The sequence below is a fragment of the Phaseolus vulgaris genome, chromosome 7 (genome assembly GCF_000499845.2).
Source record: "Phaseolus vulgaris cultivar G19833 chromosome 7, P. vulgaris v2.0, whole genome shotgun sequence".
Lineage (NCBI taxonomy): Eukaryota > Viridiplantae > Streptophyta > Magnoliopsida > Fabales > Fabaceae > Phaseolus > Phaseolus vulgaris.
Window position 1 is genome coordinate 28,093,834 of NC_023753.2, and position 15,397 is coordinate 28,109,230.

Here is a 15,397-nt window from a genome sequence, read left to right on the forward strand (position 1 = left end):
TTAGTACCTTTCGTTCAACTTCCACCCTCTACAAAACTTTGTACCGCACTCAAAACATCTCATTTTATAATATCCCAACAAAATTTTATAAAGCCAGAGTTAAAACCATCTGGTCCAGGACTTTTAGAACTGTCGCAATTCCAAACCGCCTCCTTAATTCAACTTCAGAAATAATTCCAAAACATTTCATTGTCCTCTCTTATGATACCCTTAAACCGAACATTATCCCATCTAACTTGTCTTCTTTCCCCCTACTGAACCTTTCCTAAAAAAAATCCTTCATTCTAGCTTTTACTTCAACCGGGTCATCACACCACTGATCACCAACCTTAAGACTACTAATTCCATTTTGCATCCTCCTCCACTTAATACTAGAGTGATAAACCCTGACTTAACCAATTCATCCTTGCTTTTTGCTGCAAAATGGCTTCTTGTTTAACTCTAGCTTGTCCCAAGTCAGCAAAAAGACATCTCCTTTCTTCTCTTCCTTCCACACTTAACTCCTCCTCATCATCTTTTTATCTAGAAGTTGAATTCTCTTTTCTAAATCCACTCTTTGTTGATTGACATCTCCAAATACAGATTTGTTCCAACTCCTTATGTCGAACTTTAACCTTCTCAATTTCTCCTTCAAAACATATAGACCATTCCCCCTAATAACATAGATTTTCCACTTAGTCCTTATGAGCTCCCTAAAATGAACATCTTTTCGCCATACATCGAGACATCTAAACGGTTTTGGACCCCAGTCAGTGTTTGTATCCTTTAAAATTAACACACAATTATCCGAAATTGATCTCCCTTCCGCAAACTATTTACTTCCCGACCACTTCTCTAACAATTCATGTGAAACTAAAATTCTAGTTATTTTTCTCTTAACTATCCCATTAGGTTTATACCAAGTAAACTTTCTTCCCACCAACGGAATATCGACCAGACTAGAATCTTCAATAAAATTATTAAAATTCCATATTTCACTACTATAGTTGACATTAGAGCTTTGGCCTCTTCTCTCCCCAGCAAATCTGATAGAATTAAAATCTCCAGCTACACACCACAATTTTAATGAATGGCCTTTTCTTACCTCACTTAACTCATCCCAAATAATTCTCTTTTCTCTTAAGGAACCAACACAATATATATTAGCTATCGTTATTTCTATTGGGGTTCCTATCTTCCACACTCCTTCAATGACTGAAAAGTTATTCCCGTTTTTGTACCTTTTCATTTCAAAACAATTTTTCTTCCACATAGTGATTAGCCCTTCACCATTATTGACTACCCCATTCTCAATCCAATCAATTTCATTTGACTCCCAAATTTGATAGTAACTTTCCTCATTAATATGTTCACATTTTGTTTCCTAAAGGCAAATAAATCCAACTTATTCTTTTCTAATAAGATCACTAATATACTTCCTTTTTATCCTTCCTCCCAAAACCCCTAGCATTCATACTAATCAGTTCTATCATCTAAAACATTTAGTCCACCCCTACTTTGACCCTCCTTCCTATTGTACTTTTCTTCCATACACTTTAAACTATATAAGACTCCTTCCTCGTTTCCCAAACAAGAGAAACCTAATTCCTTTCCTACATTCCGAATTTTAGTTGCATCCAAAGACTCGTTATTTAACTAAACTAGACGATTGCATTTTTTAACACCATTATCAGAAATGTAATTAGAATTAGACTTTAACCTTGCATCTGTCTTGCGAGACTACTCAGTGGTTCCATCAAGGCATGCATACCCCACCACTTGTGATTTGTTATTGCTACTCTCCCCAACCTTCGACGTCCTCTGTCTAGCACTGCTGATCAACGCATCAAGGTGGTGGAGGTGCACATGCGCGATAGAGCTTAATTAGATAATTGGTAGTTAAAACTTTGGTAGCTAATTAGATACCAATTTAGACACTATTTATCAATAATAGAAACTAATTTAGAAACCAATATTTTTTTTAGTCTCTAAAATAGTATTTAATCCAGTTAATATAGTAACTAATTATTTTTAATCTCTAAAATTGATTTCTATTTAATGATTTTCTAGTAGTGAAATAAGAAAGAATCATAAAAATATAAGTTGCTTGTAAACTTCACCTATTAAAAATATTAATGAAAACAAGCTTCAGTTTCTCAATGAATCTTAATAAAATCAATATAAAAAAAACTTATAAATTAAAGTTATTTTATAGAATATGCAATTATTAGTAATATTTAAATTAACAATAATAAGTTATAATTTTTTTTAAAAATATGATACTCAAATATTTTGTTTTAAAAAATAAAAATGTCATTCATATAGAGGAAAATGAAATATTTTAACTAAAAAAATGTGATCATGACATTATCTTGACTATGAAATTATAAAAGGAGAAATATAATGATTTTTTTTAAAATAGCACTTAAATATAAGTAACTCCACTGTAACAAATTAGAGTTGAACATTAAACTTAATGACACTACAAGAAAATCATGAAATAGAAACCAATTTTTAGATAAAAAAATAATTAGTTGTTATAGTGACTAAATTAGATACCATTTTTTAGAGACTAAAAAAAATGGTTTCTAAATTAGTTTCTATTATTGTTAAATAGTTTTTAAATTGATGTCTAATTAGCAACCAGAGTTTTTGCTACCAAATTTAGAATCTAAATAATTGGTAGCAAAAACCTTGGTTGCTAATTAGATATCAATTTAGAAATCATTTAACAATAATAGAAACTAATTTAAAAACCAAATTTTTTTTAGTCTCTAAAATAGTCTCTAATTTAGTCACTATAGCAACTAATTATTTTTTATTTCTAAAAATTGGTTTCTATTTCATGATTTTCTTGTAGTGAGTCAAATCCTCAAAATATTTTACCTTAAGAAAGTAATATATTATTCTCAAGTTTTCTTCCACGAAATATTGTTTAGTTTAAATAATTTTATTTTTATATATGTTCTATTTTACATAAGTATATATTAATTAAAATTATTATTTTTTATCAATAATAAATAAATAAAATAAAATGGAGTATTATTATACATAAAAATAAAATGGTAAGAATATCTCTCACCCTTGCACCAAAAAGAATCTTTTACCTTATCTCAACACAGGGAATCTTTAGACACTCTAAAAACCACGAACAACAGTATAACTAATAGATGTAAAAGATATAATGAGTTTTGCTAATAGTATGTAAAATATGACATGATGATATTTTTGGATAAATAGAAGGTACGTATATATTTTTATTGAAAGTGAAAGAGTAATCTTTTGTGCATTAAAAAAATAAAATCATCTATCAGTTAAATAATCGTATTAGTAAAAGACAGTTTGCGGCCAATTAAAAAAATTATGAGTTATGATTATATATAGCTTTTAAAAGAAAGCATCTCTCAAAAAATAATGTACCCTGGTTGAGAAATGTTAAGCTGACGAACGAGTGATTATTTCTCAAATTCAAGTAAAATTCAATCTCTCAAAATTCACTTTCTAATTCAAACAAAATATTTAGAGAAATCACCGAATAAAACTTAAAAAAAAAACTGATAAAAAAATATGAAAATTAAATATTTAAAATAAATAAAATTAATATCAAAATTATCAATAATTTTATTTATTTATAATATTTAATTTTATGTAAGTTATAATCAAATAAATCAATAGTAATTTTATATATTTTATTATTTATTTATACACTTAGATAATTTGGTTTGTGTTATGTGCACTAAGGTGGAGGAATATGTTAGCCACCTTTTCCTAACATATATGAAGTGACTTTAGTAGTGTGGAACGGTTAATTGAGGAATACACGGTTCAACATAATAATGTAAAACATCACTTATGTCAATTCAGATTATTAAAGTTATCTGGGAATAATGGTTGGGAGTGTATGTGGATAGCAATTGTGGAAGAGATCTGAAAACAGATAAATAATATCATTTTTAATAATAGTAGACCTGACCCAATAGAGATTTTTACTATGGCACAACTAACTAGTCTTGAATTACCAGAAATAGAAAGGGGATTTCCTTTAAGTATTTTAATTGGTGTTTAAACCCGATAAGTTGTTTGAAAACTATTAAAAAGAAATCTAGTTGTACTTCAAATTTTTATAAAAAAAAATTACATACTTTTTAGGTCATTCAAAGAGGTAGCATTGTGATGATTGGTGGGAATTATATATGATTGTTATGCTTACATCTTGTACATGGTATTATGGTTGGGAAATGTATTTGGTATGATGTATGGTATTATGGTTGGGAAATGTATTTGGTATGATGTTTGCAAGTGGAAAATAATTGGTTGAGTTAGCATGAGGATGAAAGTGATTATACAAGGGGTGGAAATAGAAAAGAAGGACAAGAAGAGACACAACAACATAAGAAGCTTGCGGAAGACAATTTGGCCAAATAAAGTTCTAATAATTTGTATAAGGTATTGTATTGATGGATCACACATAAATATCAAATGATAAATTGAATGTTGTAATAGATAGACTATACCCTGGAGGAACTTAGGTGTTTTATTCTCATTTAGTTTGAAAGACTTGATGATCTTTGGTACCTTATTGGTTGTCTTCATGAGTAGGTTGAACTTCTTTGTATAAGGATTGAAGAACCTCTTAAGTGCTCCCATATTTATTTAATTAATTCATTACTAATAAAAGAAAAAACCTTTGAGGAATTGCCTTAGCTTATGCTCTCTATATGTTTGATAAAACCATTAGGAAAAGAAAGAATATGTTGAGGACAGTGTTGGATATAATAAAAGTAAGTAGATGATTTTGGTATGGATGGCATGTGATATGTAATAAGATTGGAGTATTTCTGAAATACTCATATTTATTAATTCTTTACTTGTTATAAAAAGAGTGAAAGTGAAAAAAGTGAAAGTAAAAGTTACTGAAATTTCACTACAAGACAAGCATTAAATAATAACTAAATTTAGAGACAAAAAATAATTAGTTACTATATTGACTAATTTACACTAATTTAAAGACTAAAAAACTATTGGTATCTAATGTGGTTTCTATTATTAATAAAATATTATAAAATGGTTTCTAAATTTGTATCTAAATTGGCTACCAAAGTTTTAGCTAAACATATTTTAGATTATAAATTAGTCTCTAAAAGACTAGTAGAGACTAATTTAGAACATAAATAGTTAGTAGCTAAAATTTTGGTATCTAATAGTTAGATACCAATTTAGAAACTACTTTATAATGACTAATTATTTTGATCTCTTCAATTAATTTTTATTTAATGATTTTCTTGTAGTGAATAAAAGTATAGATACACTAAAAAGAAAAATGACGGAAGAGGCTAGGAGAGGGTCAACTCTTGGGGTGGTTAGTGTCCTAAAATTAGAATGCATGAATGAGTTTATATTAGAAACAATGTAGTTATATGCTAATTATTAATTACCAAAATCTCACTAAGTCGCTTCTAATGATGGTTGTTCTCATTTCTTATTTTTACACTAGTGATGTCTCTTTATATTTAACTACTATTTTAATTTATTTACAGAATAAATATATTTTTCTATAATAATTTAATTATATAAATTTAAATGATTTTATCACATTCTTTGGAGAAAAAAAATAATGTAAACACTAAAAAATAATTAAATAACAACAAAATTTAGAGACCAAAATTTTATATATTAATAAAAATTAGATATTAATTTAGAAACTAAAAATGTATTCATACTAAAGTGATTTCTATTATTAATAAAAATTTATAAAATGAGTTTTGAATTAGTATCTAAATTAGCTATTAGTCATTAAAAGATTAATAAAGACTAATTTAGAATATAAAATAGTAAGTAACTAAAAGTTTAGTAGCTAATGATTAGATACCAATTTAAAAATTATTTTATAAATTTTTATTAATAATAGAAACTACTTTATATACCAATATTTTTTTTAGTTTATAAAATGGTCTCTAATCTAATTAAGTAGTAACTAATTATTTTGGTCTCTAAAACTAATTTCTATTTAATAATTTTTTTTAGTGAAAATTATAAAAAAATAAACTTCAAAATATTTATATAATTGAAACAATTTGTTTAAATACTATAAATTTTATTAGATTAAAATAAAGATAAGATTAAATCCAAAGTTAGAACTAATAATAATAAATAAAACTTAATATTAACTTAAAAAATAATAGTAAATAGAATATGATTGAATTTAAAACATTAATATTGAATTTAAACTTGAAATTAATTTAAAGCCACACTCATAACCATACCTTAAAGTTTTTTAAGATTACAAAAATCTTTTAAAAAAATCAATCGTATAATCATAACATGTGAAGTTCACAATAAGATGAAAGGGAAAAGAATATAAAAAGGAGTGAGTTAAACGATAGAGTATGAAGAGTAAGATCGCTCTTTTCAGATTTGTAATTGTTTGTACCTACGTTATATAGAATTAGATATTTTACTGGTTTTATTGATTTCTATTGATTCGGAAGAAAAACTTAAAAGTTCACATTTAGTTGAATATTTCAATTTAAATATATTTTTTATCTAGAAAATTTGAACTTGGGAAAAAGAGTCTTAACATAGTTTTATTGACTATAATATATAATATAAAAAAAATATGTCAGTATTTTTTTTTATCAACAATAAACAATAAATAAATGGGAATCGCTTTAAAGGTGGTACAACCCTTAAACAGAACACACGACCTTTAACCTTTTTTTCTCTCGACACATCCTGCCAAAGTATAAAGATATCACTTCTTAATTAAACTTAGAAAGAATCACCTACGGTACTCACACTTATTCTTAAAAAAAACATTATGACATCATTCCATACCGATCAAATGGTCAATACACCAATCAAAAAATGAGAAAAATGTAGCCTGAGACTTGGATGTAACCCAAGATCAAACTTTTAGTTACACTAAACACCAAACACAAATATGTCAGGATAGTTTGAATTTCATGTGTAGTTGAAAAACTTTTTCCTCTAGACTGAGTAGAATAGATGTTAAAGTGATAGAAAAATAAGAATCATTATAATAGGGAAGCATATTAAATTTGGGATTTTTTTTGCGTTGTCCAGGTTAATAAAGTTAACAGGGAAATTCTCTTTGTTTATAATGCAGTACTGTGATTCTTCAACACTTTATACTCCAAAACAAAAGCATTACATTCCTTACCCCTTCCTTTTTTCTATCTTCAACTTTTTTATTCTCTTCGTTTTTCTTTTATAACTTTTGGTTCTGTATAGTTTTGGTCGGTATCTCTACTTATATTAATTTTGTTAAATTTATTTTATTTTTTAAATTATGAAATTTTGAATTATATAAAGTTATATGGGTACTGAGATATTTTTTAATAAACGGTTGAAGTATTTTTTAAATATTTTTATTTTTTATTTTTTGATAAAAATACTAAATCCTGAATATATTAATAATTACTAATACATCATGTTATGCTATTTGTTCAAAATTTAAATTTTGAGTAAATCGTTGAAATTGTAACAATTGATCAAATCGGTATCTAAAATTTACAAAACGATGCATTGTCTCTAAAATTATAAATTATCAATTAATTTAGTTCTTGAAATTCTAATTAAATTTATCTTTAAAATTAAATAAAATGATAAAGAGATGACTGAAACTATAAATCTTTCAAACCTTCTTATTATTATTATTATATTTTGTCTTATTATTATTAATTTATTTTTATATTATAAGTTGATACAAACCTTATCTTATAAAAACTTAAAAATAATTTTTATAAAGTTGAATTAAATTTAAAATTTATTTTTTAATATTATTAATTAATATATTATTTAATTTTATTAGAAAATGAAATTAATATGTCAAGTATGTGAGTAATCAACTGAGTATACATAGATTGTTACGATGTCACAAAACTAGAAACAATCAAACTATTATTGAAATAATAAATAGTTTTATTTCTTTCTTTCTTAAGAATTTATTCTTCCTCCACTCATTCTGTCTTTGCTTTTACTGTGTTTATTTTTATGGGCGTCATATGATTCTCATTGAGAATCCGACGGTTATAAATCATAATGTTGTATAAATTATAATGTCCCATTTAATTGGAATGTTTGACTAAAAAGAAGACAAAACTTCTTCAAGCTAGTATAATTATACTATATATTATTATTTAATAATATGTAACATGTATGTCATCTCGTCTTATTGTTAATATAACTAATAAGTTCACTGAATATTGTGTTAAAAACTTGTCATAAAATAAAATACCAATATATATATTATTCATAATTAGGATATCTAAATTGAGCAGAATTACCTTCCATTCCAAAAAAACTCAATTATTTAATATAATGTAAAATAGTTTAAATTTTTTTGAAATAATTATAAATATTTCAATTTATATATATATACTATCATATTTGACGTGAAAGAAGGTAATCTTAATCATAATCATAAAGTCATTACTACAAGAAAATCATCCAATAGAAAATAATTTTTAAATATCAAAATAATTAATTGCAATAGTAACTAAATTAGAGACCATTTTAGAAACAAAAAAAAAATTGATTTCTAAATTAGTTTATATTATTATTAAATAGTTTCTAAATTTGGTAGAAAAAACCTTGGTTGCTAATTAGATATCAATTTAGAAACCATTTAACAATAATACAAACTAATTTAGAAACCAAAAATTTATTTAGTCCCTAAAATGGTCTCTAATTTAGTCACTATAACAACTAATTATTTTTTTTCTCTAAAATTGATTTCTATTTCATAAATTTCATATACAAATTTATTTTACTTTAAGTTTAATTTTATTGGAGATTTTACATCGACTAGAAATAAGATCAATTTATAGTATATAAGTGAGTATAAATTTCATCTTAAAAACAATTTTGTAAGGTTGAGTTAGATTGTTGGTAGTGAACCACCCAAAAACATATAATTTCATGCACGAGTTGACAGTCTCGACACAAAAAAAAAAATTTATAACATACAAGTGAAGTGAAGACAAATTTCATCTTATAAACTGAGTTTATAAGATTAAATTAAATTTAAAATTATTATTTATTTTACCATTGAGCTTCATCGTCGAAAGGGAAACAGCCCGGATCACCAGTTAAGGCCCCTAAATGACCGCTCAGTGATAAAGGAGGTAAGGGTGCAGAGACAACCAGGAGGTTTGCCTAGAAGTAGTCACCCTTGAAAGAGTGCGTAATAGCTCACTGATCGAGCACTCTTACGCCGAAGATGAACGGGATTAAGCGATCTGTCGAAGCTGTGGGATGTCAAATTGAATTGGTAGGAAGCGTTCCGCCTTAGAGGGGAGTATCTAATTAGGGATGGACAAAATACTTGAATTGAATTGAACTACTGAAAACAGTTCGTATCTAAGAATAATTTAATTCTTAAAAAACAATTAATAGAACAATTCAATGCATGTTTTTATTAAAAAAATCCGTTTCTCTATGCAATTCAATTTCGTTAAGTTGAAATATTTTTTAACAACATTAATTATAATATGAAATTTTAGTTTACTTTTTGTGAGTTCTACTATCTCAAATCATTTTAAAATCTGATATTTACTTTTTCTTAAATGGAAGGATCTTATAAAATCTCAGTTAATCATATGTTATATACATTTCAACCTAAAAGTATTAATTATTACGAGATATTTCTTTAAAATAAAAATTATTTTTGAATATAAAACACAATATTTGGTTCTTGTTTAGAATCTTAAGATTGAAAATTTTTACTCATCTCTCTTCTATCTCATAATAATATGGTATCAAAGTCATTTAAAGGTTATCCTAGCGATTGCTTGTTGGGCTTATGGTGTCACCCGTTATCGGACTACTCATAATATGTTATTTCACGCACGAGCTGTCATGCTTGGCGTGAGGGTGTGTTGGAGATCCAACATCGACTAGAAATGAGAATATTTCATTGTATATAAGCGGATACAAATCCCACCCATGAGTTAGTTTTAGGTTTAAGATTTAAGGTTTATAGGTTGAGTTAGGCTTAAAGTCCACTTAGTAATAAAAATTGTAAATTTATTTCCATGTGAATATTTAATCTTAAATTTATAAGCCTAATATGAGTGGAGAGAATCTCTTGGCGTGATGATGGTTAAACTCTTTAATTATATGGTTTAATTGCTGTGTTGTGGGTGACACACAGGAGCCGGAGAAAATGAATAAAAATCTGAAAGTGCATTCTTGCCTGGCAGTATCTTCCAAATGCTCAGCTTTCCAAGTTTATGTGAAATAGCTGTCAATGTGTAGTGAAAGCACAGCTTATATATATATATATATATATATATATATATATATATATATATATATATAAGCTGTGTATATATATATATATATATTTTAGAGCTTCAATTTAAGTTAGTACGTAATAGAAACAAATGATGATGAAACTTGAGTTTTACGTATAAGTTAGAGAAGTAAAAGTATGATGAGTGAAGGTTTGGTTAGGGATAATATATAAAACTGTGGGGACTCTTCCATGGACCATGATCCTTCCAAGTAACTTGAAACAGTAGGGATATTTTAAGTTTTCCAAGGTGAGGTAATGTCTTACGTTCCTCATTCAGTGGACACAAAATTTTATTCTCAACTCACCATCATAATCTTTCTTTTATTTATATACCTGTGATCTGAATCTTTATTTTTTGGATCAAGATTTGTTCAGAAAAGCAAATCAACTGAATGAGCTAGGAGTTCAAGAACTATGTAATGCATATTCTGTTTCTTTCTGTTAAGTCAGTGTCCAAGTACAAGTTCAAAAACATAAATTAATAGCTTTCTTTATTAATTTGACTGCTGATAAAAAACAATTAAAGCAATATCACATCATACATATACTACTTTTAACTAGGATTCCGGTGCCTTTCTTCCAAGGATTTTGGTTACCGGAAAAAAATACACGAAGAAATTGAGATCTGAAGAGTAAATTATACCATCTTAAAGCAAAAAAGTATATATTATGGTACTTCAACCTTTCTATACATATGTAGAACTAAAGTAGGGAGTTTCTTTCTCCCCATATTAAACTCAAACCAACTCAATCTCTTATTATTATACTTTACTAGAACTCAACATACATCTTCATAAAGTATTCAAAAGTCTTAATTATATAGAAATTACATACAATTCATAGTACGTTATCATGTTGTATCATATGATTTGTCCAAAACAAGTAAAATCACCATCAAAGCAGTTCACAGTTCACAGTACAATGACAACCTCCACATTTTCTAAACTAGTTTACAACTTTCATGTTCTCTTACCATTGTTGATAGTATGATATATTACTAACAGTCTGCATTATTTTCGTTGTGTTACTATTACTTCTTTTGTAGATTTGCTTCCTTGGCCAAATAACTCCTTCAGACTTGCATATAATCATAGAGCATTCGGCAAAATGCAGAGGCCTAGACCTCTATTGTTAGGTTCTTTATTGTTTTCTACAATGTCTCATTTAGGCCTTAGAATCCTCTCCTCTCCCATGTTCACCTTTTGCTAGTATAAGTAGCTATGAAAAGCCAGGTACTACTTCTATTCTTTGTATCCTCCTTAGCCTCTCTAGTTGAATTGTAAGCCTTCTGCATTTTAGCATTTGGTGCCCTACAAATGTGTGATCACACTCTGTCTAATCCAACACTAGAAGCCTTTGAGGTTGAGTCAGTTGTACCTTGCGGTTATTAACCATTCCATGCTCACAAAGATCCCAATTTTTTCATTTGACTAATAATTATATGTACTCTTTCTTCACCCTATTATTTCCAATTCCTTACCAACTACTTATTGTGTTCTCAAATCCTCTCCTACCTCTTATCAGTTGGCCTCCAATTTCTCTACATTCAGAATTCATATATTACTATTCCATCTTTGGTAGCAGTCCTCCTATTTTCTCTAGCATCAGCTAAGGTTATATTTCAAAGTGCTTTTAAGCACTGCACTAGGCATTAATATCAGTCTGAAAATGAAAATATAACATCTAAAAGTTTGTGTTTCAGCCATGACCTTGCATTCAGTTATGTCATACACCACATTTCCTCTACATCTATCTTCCCTTGCCTAAATACCACCCTATTATTCATGTGGTTCCATATCCCCAAATTGTTATCCATAATCCCTCAATGCTATGTTTTGTTTTTCATTTAATTCCATTATGTGGAAGTGTTGAAAGTTAACCTTAATTAAGCTGATTATGGGGGTAGTGAACTTCCTCCACCCATTTATCACACATTTCTCATACTCTCCTAATTGTTTTACACCTTAAGAATAAATGAGTTGTTGTCTCATCTTTTTCCTTACATAGTTCACATAAAGTATTACCCACTAGTACACCTTTTTGCATTAGATTTACCCTTGTGGGAATCTTATCAACAACACTCTCCACCACCCAAAGTGTTGTGCACTCGAAAGAGTCTTCAAACTCCAAAAAGATTATATGTTTACTTTACCAAAAGTACTCCTTTCTCATCTTCTTTTCGGCCCATGTATCCTTACAACCAATTTTAGGGAATTGGCCTGCTATGACCTACATGAATTCTTGTTCTTGGATTGTTTTCCACATTAATCTCTCCTGTCTCTAGAAGAAGTTTCAAATCTAGCTACCATCCTTCAATTCACCCATCTCCCCTGGAGTTTTGTTCTTACAATTTGAGAGTGTGTACAATCTAGGAAACCTATTACCTAGTGAGCTTCCTTCTACCCAGTTGTCCTTCTAAAATTCGATTTTATCACTAGACCCAACTTTCCATTATATGCTATTATAAAAAAAAATACATTGCTCCTCTTCTTCACATGTTTTGCATACATCTCTCCAGATTTATCCTTGATTTTTTTATTCACATTTAGATTCCTCCACAAGTGATACTTAGACTCTAGAACCTCTTTTCACAAGTCTTAATTTTTCACACCTAATCTCCATTTCCATTTTAGGTCATGTTAAACTTTTCAATGTATCTTATTCCCATCCCACCTTCATCCTTTTGGTTTACATAATTTTTTCCACTTAATCCACACTATCTTTTTATCCTTCAATCCTCATCTCCAAATAAAATTCCTTTATTATTTTTAATCTCTTTCCATATAACTTTTTATACTTTAAAAAATGATAAATAGAATATTGGGAGGGTTGAAATGACTGGCTTAAGGAGATATACCCGCCCAACAAAGGATAACATATTGCCCTTCCATCTAGTTAACTTATTTCTTACTTTATCCACCACTCCTTACCAAAAAATTTGTTTTTTGGATTTCCTTTAATAGGCATGCATAGGTACTTAAAAGGGATTTCATATAGTTACAATTTAATATCATAGAGAAGTTCTTCATTATATCTTTCTCCGTCCATAATCTTACTTTTGTGACACCAACTTAAAGCATCTCATCATAACTTTTATTACCATGATATTTTTAATCTTAGCCTCACATATGAATAATGTATCATTATTAAACTGAAATAAGTTTACCATCACTCCATTATTTCCAACTCTTACTCCTTGAAATAATTGTTTCTTAATTGTTTGTCCTACCAACTCTACAAGTCCCTTTACAACTATTAGAAATAAGAATGGAGTCATTAGAATCCATTGTCGCAATCCTCTTGTTGGCTTTATTTTCTCGGCAGGACTATCATTCACCAACATCCATATTGTTGATGATTCCACACACGTTTTTATCCAACTAATCCATTTACTATAAAAGCCTATCTTGTAATACCTTAATTTTCAACTTACTATTTTTGGGAGCACTCTCATCTTATTTGCCAACACCTTAGAGATGATCTTGTATACAAATCCAACCAAGAATATGTAGTAAAATAGGCTTTAAAATGAACAAAAAATGGTTTTCCGAGGCGTGAGTAATCACTGTTCGTAAGGACTTATCCGCGGTGTATTGCGCAAGTCCCCCAGGATACAACAAGGAACTTCCTGGATATTTCCGAGGATCAGAACTAGCAAGTTACTCTTTAAAAGAGTAATACCCAATGGAACCCAAGGTTTTATAATATTAAAATAATCTAATAAAGATGAGAGAAAAAACTAAAAATTAAAGCTGATAGGAAGAGGAGTTTCAGGTGGTGTTGGGTGAAGAAGATGAAGAAGATGAGTGAGAGTTGTGTCTTCTGAGGCAAAGGGTTGCGGCTTTTATAGATGAAAAAAGTAACCGCATCCCACTACATGAGCAACTCTACTTCCACGGTCAAGGCGGTTCCGAGCAGTTTGCGGAGAGAAAGACTACGTCTTCCCGGAGAGTGCGGAGCAGATTGGATCTGTTGAGAGCACGCACGTTCTAAAAGACCCATTCAAGGTAGGAACCGTTACTGGAGGTCCCCTTAGGTTGCGGAACGTTGGGACTCTATCCCACGTTCAACCTCTGAGAAACGAGGGTTCCGAGCGTTGGTCCTCTACGAACGAGGGTTTTGGAGGTTTGTTCGCTCACTCAGATTTCCGTTTCTGCACATGCTCTGTTTCTAGGTTTTCTGTTTTGCAATATTATAGAATCTGTTTTACAAAAAGAGATTCTGTTTTACAACAATCCCCCACTGATGAGCATATATTTATTCACACTCACTAGCCTTATTCATAGATTATTGGACTATAATAATAAATAAATCCATTGTTTTAATTAATATTCTTATAATTGGGTTTATTTGGGCCTTAACTATTATTATTGTTAATTTTGTGTTTTTAGAGTAAATTATCCAGAGGAAGCATCTACCTTTGTGAATGGGCCAAATATGCAAAAGTCCAAGTTGCTTCTTGAACCAAAACAGGAAACAAATTCTAAGGAGAAGAAAGAGAAAATAAAATCTACAATATCTCAGAAACAGAATTGGAAGCAAATCTTCTGCAAAATACAAGAATTATGGAAAGATAGAAACTTGGAAACGGTTAACAAAATATAAACTACAATATTCTCTCAAGATCCTTGGAGGTGAAAAGCCTATAAAAGGACACAAGCATCAAGGAGAAATAGGAGCTTCATAGGGTTTTCTTAGTTTATTTTCTTCTTAGTAATTCTTTTGTTTTGCCTCCGCATGGAAGGCTAAACCTTTTTGGTTGATTCTTTTGTAATTCCCCATTGAGTTCTGAGGTTTTGTTCCAATAAAAGTTTCGATTTTTAATTCTCTATAGCAGTTGTTTTTATTGTCTAATCTCCTGGAAAACTGGTTTTTGTGAAAGGTTGTACTTGAACGCATGATTGAGAGTCTTCCTTGTCTTAAACTTTGGTTTCTTAGTTAGTTCGCATTGTTCTAATTAATTTCTTGGGCGCATGATTCAAGGGAGAGGAGGTAAGCATTCCCATGGAGTATACGCATGGAACAAAGTGGGTATTGATTAAACTAGTAGACGCATGCTTTACTGGTGAGTTTCAGTTGAATCAGATTGGCGCATGTTCA